The 7,862-nt window shown below is 27.1% G+C and overlaps 2 non-coding genes across 2 annotated transcripts; both read left to right on the top strand.

Moving 5' to 3' along the window:
- The first annotated feature begins 4,582 nt into the window (after window positions 1-4,582).
- TRNAE-UUC (transfer RNA glutamic acid (anticodon UUC)) lies at window positions 4,583-4,654 on the top strand. The gene has a single exon. It is a non-coding gene; the product is annotated as a tRNA-Glu (tRNA).
- A 2,488-nt stretch (window positions 4,655-7,142) lies between these two features.
- On the top strand, window positions 7,143-7,214 carry TRNAE-UUC (transfer RNA glutamic acid (anticodon UUC)). The gene has a single exon. It is a non-coding gene; the product is annotated as a tRNA-Glu (tRNA).
- Window positions 7,215-7,862: the final 648 nt, after the last annotated feature.

Here is a 7,862-nt window from a genome sequence, read left to right as displayed (position 1 = left end):
AAAATTGTTTGTGGCAAACTGATTCAATATAATTCTTAAAAGTTAAACTGTAAAAATAATTAATTGCTTTAAGATAATGTGACACATCCCTTTTGAGTTAACTGTTAAACTAAAAAATAAATCGGCTGTTTCAAGATAATGTAAAAGAGTAGACTAAATTTGATATATTCATATTAATTTACGGTTGGAGATGGTTTTATACACTCAAAATGAATATCATTATTTTCCTGAATCCTTTCTTTTGTTATGTTTATATGCTTTGAATTTTTTTTCAACTAAAGCATATTATTATTTTTGCAATTTGCCGACAAATATTTTTTCTATAAAAAAAATTGATTGAATGTTTTTCTCTGCTCCCTTTATTCTTATTTATTTCAGCAGCACTTTAATTTAAAATATTTATGATAAATAAATAATCTCAAATCAAGATTAAAAGGGGTAATTTTGTCTATTTTAAAATATCTGATAATTCTCTCTTCTCTCTTTTTTTTTTCACACTAAATAATATTTTAAAACTACTACATTTCTCACATGTTTATTTCTTCTTATACTTTTTTTTTTGCTTATTTTATCTCTTCTCAATTTATTATCTCAACCAAATTTATAAATCTCCCATAAACATTAACATGCACAACGTCGTCACTCGTCACCAATACGATTTCCAGAAATAGTGAAGTAAAGCCCGCATTGTCTTTAAGGCAGCGCCTTGCCGGAAAGAACCACACATGGCCCCATTTCTTAAGTTATTGTTGTCTAACCTTGTGACTAAGAAAATAGTACTATATTTGCCGCATGAATATTCAAACTATAAATTCGACCAACCCGAACAAATCCTAAATTATTGAATATAAGGATTAATTTTTTTAATTAATAATAAATGAATTTAAAATAATTTTTATTATTTTTAAGTAAGTTTTCTTTAAAAATATTTTTAAAACTATAGAGTTAAAATTATTATTTTTTAAATGGAGACGGTAAAATACTTGATTTTATCATCAACGGAAATAATATTAGGGCGTTGAGAAGGAGTAGACTAATATTTTGAGTTAGATGAGATAAGACAAGGAACTTTAAATGTGATGACTATAGAAACGTAAAGGGTATTGTTGGCAATATCTAATAAGGCTAGTAGTTGGGCAATGGTATGATGAATACGATTGGAATGGAATTGGCATTTGCATTAATTAATGTTGGAGTATCACCTTGAGAAGAAGATTTTGATAGAGACACATGATTCCTTACACCATTATTAAACTCAAATAGATGTCATCATAAAGCTGAGTGGATGAGATTAGTGGGGTCCGCTAATTGGTGAAATGGTTGCTTTCGGCAATTGGCACAATGTTGACTTGAAGTTGAAAGAACATTACAATTCCAATGGACGACCAAATTACAAACACATGCATTTACAGTTGGTTATATGGATTAAGGTACGAGGATCGACCAGTTTAACATGCGACTCACATAAGTTATACACTATTTTTTTCTTGTGGCTGTTTAAAATTTGAACCAGGTGGGTTGCATTGTTTAGACCATGTGTTAAGCAATTTAATATTTCTATCTTATTGCTCTTAATGTTAGTTTAGCATATTTTTTAATTTCTTCACAAATACTCAATTTGAAAAGACACTAAAAAAAAATGCTACTTAGTCACGTTCTTAACCCGTGGTAAAATTGTCAATTGATCGTGACAAATAAAGTTAGTCACATTAACCATTCCAGCGTAGTTGGACGTCGCAATTTATTAGTCACGATTATAATTCTTATTAGTCACGTCAAAAAGAGTCGTGGTAACATATTTTTAGTCACAGTTATTTTACATTTAGCCACGACTAAACTCGTGTTAAATGATAAAATGAAAAAATATTTTGTTTTTGCATCGGCTAAGAGCCAACCATGGCTAATTTTTTATTTTTTTTTAATATCAACTGCAAGTCTGTTCCTGTTTTTCTCATACATTTCTAACAATAGTCAAACCAAACATTGTAATATCAGGAAGATATTCTTAACCAATATAGCAACAATAACTAATTAACATTTTAAAACCATCATTAATATAAAAGTATAAAATAGTTTATACCAACAACAAAACTTTGATCAAAGTAGTCAAATATTCTAAAATCTTATACATAAACTAATGAAACATACATAAATTGTTGATGGCATCAAAATAGTCTAGAGCAAAAGCAAAACAATCCACTAAACATCCATTCCTTCCATTTACAATTCAAATAGCAACATATTTCTTCCATTTGCTTGCATACAACAAAAAACACAATCCTTCCATTTATAGTCCAAAAATCAAGATGAATTTTACTCGTTAATTATGAGAATTAGAATCTGCCAAGTCAAAGCATAATGTAAACAAATGTTTACTAATTAACACTAATGAATGAGTATCATTTTAATAATATCAATCACTATGTCAAGAAATAGAACATGATATTTGCTAGTGACTTAAAGTATAAATCTAAATGCAAAAACTCTTATTAACTTCAATTTCTATATATTCTACGAAATTATATTACTAAAGTGGAGAGAAACCTTGGTTGAAAGTAGGTACCAACACATTCTTGATCTTGAGACAAGTTCTCTTATAATATTGGTGAGTTTAGTAAAGATAATGACTAAGAACTTATTGAAGATGATAAAGGAGACACATAAGATGTTGATAGAAGTTAAAGAACAATATTTTTTTGGTTGAGAGTAGATTATCAAGTGATGCAGAGAGGATCTAGATTCTTTACTCAGTGATGAATTGTGTTTGTCTTGATGTTAATTTGAATGATAAATGTGATGAATTATAGACATTAGTAGCAGTACTTTGGTGAATTATTTAGATGAAAAGATTCAAAATATTATGTATTCTTATATTCGTTTTGGATATAATAGTTTGATCAAGTGAATAATTGAAGTCTTATAGTATGAGGAACCTATATGATGCTGAATTTTGAAACATTTTTAATAGGAAATGAATGTTGTGAAAGATTGGTATACTATGGTATGAATAGAAACGAATAAAAAAAATCACTACAAACTCAACAATCCCCAACTCTAAAAACAAAAACACAAAATTCTCCAACTACCACAATAAAAAGACACAACCTAAAGAACATAATCACCAAATAAGTTTGTAAAAAATAGAACTTGAAGATAACAAAAACAAAACTGGAAGAAGGAGCTGAAAAGAACAAGTTCTTATGTGTCGGTATCAACTGCAAAAATTGAAACCTAAAAAGTTCAAAACTAAAATTAAACGTATCAGATGCAAAGAAGAAGCTCCAAGAAGGTCACACATTCACTTCCGGTTTGAAATTAGAAATCAAATTTTTAATTCAGCAGCAAAAGTATTTGGACCAATATTTCCAGAAGCCAACTGACAGATTTTAAAGATTGATTTTACTTACACTTCTGATCCTCTAAAAAGTGATGGAGGATTCATCGGAGCAGAAGAGAATGTTGAAGAAACTCGCGACTGGCTGAATCAGATAGGAGAGATTTGTCAATGTCGTTACGATGGCGTACGGTAACGTAAGTGTGAAAGGTAGGATCGAATGAGTCGAAACTGTGAGGTAAGAGTGAAACAGTGGTGTTACGACGTGAAATGGTACGGATGTGGAAATGATACGGTGTTGAAACGGTGGTGAAACAATGGTGAAGAGGATCTTTAGGGATTTTTGGGGGATTTAGATGAAACGGTGTTACAATTGAGTTCTAGGGAATGTGAAAAAAGAGAGAATATGAAAAAAGAGGAAAAATGAAAACTAGCGAAATTGGAAAATAGGGAAGCAACGCGCACTTATTATAATGTTAGCCACGTTCATAACCGTGACAAATTTTTTAAGTTACCTACGGTCATCGTGATTGTGGCTAATGAACCGTGGCCTAGTTTTCTTGTAGTGGGAATATATCACATGTCTCATTTTTCTCCATTATAAAAAGTGGTTTAAAATTATTTGTAATCCAAAATCATCATTTAAGTTATTTTCTTTTATTAGTTTATTTAAATAAATATTTTCACACTAATTTTGTTTTATCTTTTTATGTCGTCGTCTGAATGCGACGTTTTTGGATTTCTAGTCTTGTTGCAATATGAGTTGATTCAAATTAAAATAGTAATTTTGATCAATTACAAATTTCAATAAATAATTTTGACGTCCTTAATGTTGTCGATCTAGATATATAAACATTATAAACACAGTTGAATTTTGTTATATTTATACACATATTAATATATTGTGTTTTGTTGCCTATTTATAGTATTAAACCTGAATGTTGTAAGTTACTCAGCAAATTTATCCTCTTTATTTTAACAAATTTTAGTTTGTATTAAATTAATATATTTAATTCATTTGAATGAATATTATTTTTTTAATTATAAAAATAGCCGAGATACATTTTTAGGTAACATTTCAATGATAATGAAGAATCAAGGACTGAAACCTCTGTATTGACAATGATGGTCCGAGAGTGGGATACCACTTTCTGAGTCTTCCACACTCAACACAAAACGGTGAAAAACACAAGCCTAAACAATATAACATTCTATCATACATTATTATTATGTAGATTTAACATGAAATCCATTGTCGTCCAGCGGTTAGGATATCTGGCTTTCACCCAGGAGACCCGGGTTCGATTCCCGGCAATGGAATCTTTTTTTCGTTCCTAAGAGAGATTGATTTAGCCTAAAAATCTAGATATGATTATTATTGTTTAGTACTCGTCAATCCTGAAAAACAAAGATGAAACAATTATCGGGTAGGCAGTGTAGCTATCTTTAGTAACAACCCAGGTCTAAAACAAAATCCTTTATATAATTACAAGTACTTGTGTTAGTGTGTTACCTTATGCTAGAGGTGGTGTAATGGGTTGATGATTGTTTTCAAACATTCCATTAGTCATTTTATAGGCTCATTAGCTCCATGAAGAGATAATTACTTTAGGTTTATATTATTTAATTTACGTTGTTGTTCACAAAGAGTCCGAGATATTGGAAATGTGTGTTTTAACGAGATCTCAAAATTTTAAGAGTTCAATTTTTTATTATTATTATTTATATAAATATTTAACAAACTCATTTTTTAGTCTAAGATATTTTAAAAAAAATATTATATTGTCATATAAAAACAATAAAATTAAATATTTTATTATGTTATAGTATTATTTCATACTCCATCATAAATTAGATATTTTATCTTTTTTATCTACTATAAGATTTCAATCCAAATTTCAGACATCAACTCACCATACGTCAATAGACAAATTTGTTATTTACTTTTAATTAAAAATCCATCTAAATAGATACAATCACTCACATGATATATATAATTTATCACTCGCATATGACACTCAAAATCTCAAAGACGATTTTGATTATTGTAATGTTCCCTACATGAACTTCTTGATTCGTCTTCCTTCTACTTGCACCTTCCTCAATGTATTTGTGCCCTGCAAGTAGGATTTTTTAGTTGTGCAAAAGGGGAAAAAGATTCTTTCATGTTGAAAAAACAAGAGGGTTGTGTTTTAATCTTGGCTATTCATCTTATGTCTTAAAAAAAGAGAAAATAGATTTAAAAATAAAGATAGAGAAATGGATGATGTGTTTTTTTCAACATGAGAAGTCCATTCCTACATGAGAGTTTTTATTTTATATTTTTTTAATAATAAAATTATTACTACCTAAAAATAAATTAAACAGTTGTAATTGTAAGTTACAAATTGACAATGTAATGCAAAAAAAAAAAAATGCAAATACAACGATAGAATGAACAAGAATTAAACTTAGAAGCTACACAAGTTTGCAAGCATCTAAATGTCATTTTGATTGAACATTTATTAAATTCGAATCAAATTAATAAATAATGTGTTGATTTAGTTCAGTTCAATCTAAATAGGTTAATATTTTAAAAATTTGAGACGTTTATTTTTATAAAATTAATTTTTTTTTAAATGTTAAATTCTTTATACTATTAAAATAATAGATTTAATTCATATACATGATCAATAAAAAAAAGTTTTTACACTATATCAATCACGACTCTTAAATCATTAAAAGTGTTTGACTTTTATTATAATTATTTTTAAAATTATATTCATAAAAGATTGTGATGTGCTGATTCTAAAACAGTTGCATAAATTTTTTTATAATGAATACATAAATTACAATAAAAAAAAATATAAATAATTTAAAAAGATAACAATGATATAGTGTAAAATAACATATGATGATTTCGTCCATATACCGATCATTGATTTTATAAAATGGCGTGAAATCATATCTCAATCAATAGAGATTAGGTTTACTCAATTAAGTTTAATTTGGACTAAAACATTAAAAATATAAAATAATTTAATTGATTTGAATTATTTATTAAATTATTGGTTTGATTTTATATCTTAAATAAAATTCAATACACACAATTAAAATGTAAGTTAAAAAATGTAGTGTATTTTTTTATTAATTTTTTTTGAAAATTTTATTTATAAATTAAAAAAGTTGTTTGAACTTTAGAATTATCACGACCTATCTTAATTCCAACAAAACTCTCGTCACTATTTGTAGATAAACTCTTTTATGAAGATATTAAAGTTAACTTTGGGATTTATGATCTTTCTTTCTTGATTTTTCATATCAAATCCATGTTGAACTTTTTTCGTGCAAAAAAACAAAAAGTTGGTAGTATATTTCTTTATTGATTTCGTCGTGTACTATCCTATATATGGTAGTTAAAATTTTTTATTTTTTATTTTTATGATACAGTAGTTAAATTTTATTTGCCAAAATTTGATATTTGATGGAATCCAAAGTTAGATTTATTGATTCTAATAAAATGGCTCTAGTAGAGAAGCTAAAAGAAATCCAATGAGATTCAAAAGTAAATAAAAGATTTCTAAGAAAATATTCAATAGGTTTAAAAATATCGAAAAATATGATCTATCTTAAAACTTGATAAATATATTTTTCACTATGATTTCAAATTTTAAAATATGAATCAAGAAAAATCATTTAATTAATAATTGCGGAAGAGACATTTGTTTTGGTATAGAATATAAGTTGTGTAACTTGTGTTGTTTAAACTTCATAAGATAGAAAACATAACATTAATTATATAGATCATTATGCCAAAATCTAACATCAATCCATTGTCGTCCAGCGGTTAGGATATCTGGCTTTCACCCAGGAGACCCGGGTTCGATTCCCGGCAATGGAAATTTTTTGTTTCGTCGTCCCTCTGAATATTTTTTCAAGATTTTACTATATTGTTTTTTCTTTTTAGGGTAAGATTTCACGCCATTTTATAAATTCTATAGGGACGGAATCATTATATCAGTTCCATTAACTAATAGAGATTAGGTTAATTCTTTTAATATTAGACCACCTATTCTAATAATTTTTTAATGTTTCGGTTTATTAATTTTGTGGGTACTAATAAGGAGGCTTATCGACTAAATATTTTATTATTTTATATTTTTTTCATGAAAATATTTTGAATTTTTTTAAAAAAATATTAAAATAATTTCTAAAAAATCAAAAAACTTTTTTAAATCATTTGTTTCTCAAAATAATTTGTGAAAAAAGAAGAAAAATGTTTTTAAAAATATTTTCAAAATTGATTTTTTTAATAAAAATATTTAGAGTAAAAAATAAAAAAAATAGTAAATCATTTTTTGTCGAAAAAAATCGAAACTTTTGTATTGAAAAATTTTAATGAGAAAATCTAAATTTATTTCTTGAAAAAAATTGCGTCGAAAAGTTTATTTGAAAATAAATCGAAAGATAAATTTGAAAAACTGGACTCATAGACCCACTTAACCCACTAAATTTTAGGGACTTTTTAGCTTTTAAGCCGGAGACCTCC

This window comes from Cicer arietinum, chromosome 7 (assembly GCF_000331145.2).
Source record: "Cicer arietinum cultivar CDC Frontier isolate Library 1 chromosome 7, Cicar.CDCFrontier_v2.0, whole genome shotgun sequence".
Taxonomy (NCBI): Eukaryota; Viridiplantae; Streptophyta; class Magnoliopsida; order Fabales; family Fabaceae; genus Cicer; species Cicer arietinum.
The sequence above is the reverse complement of the archived record's forward strand: the minus strand, read 5'-3'. Positions and strand labels throughout refer to the sequence as shown.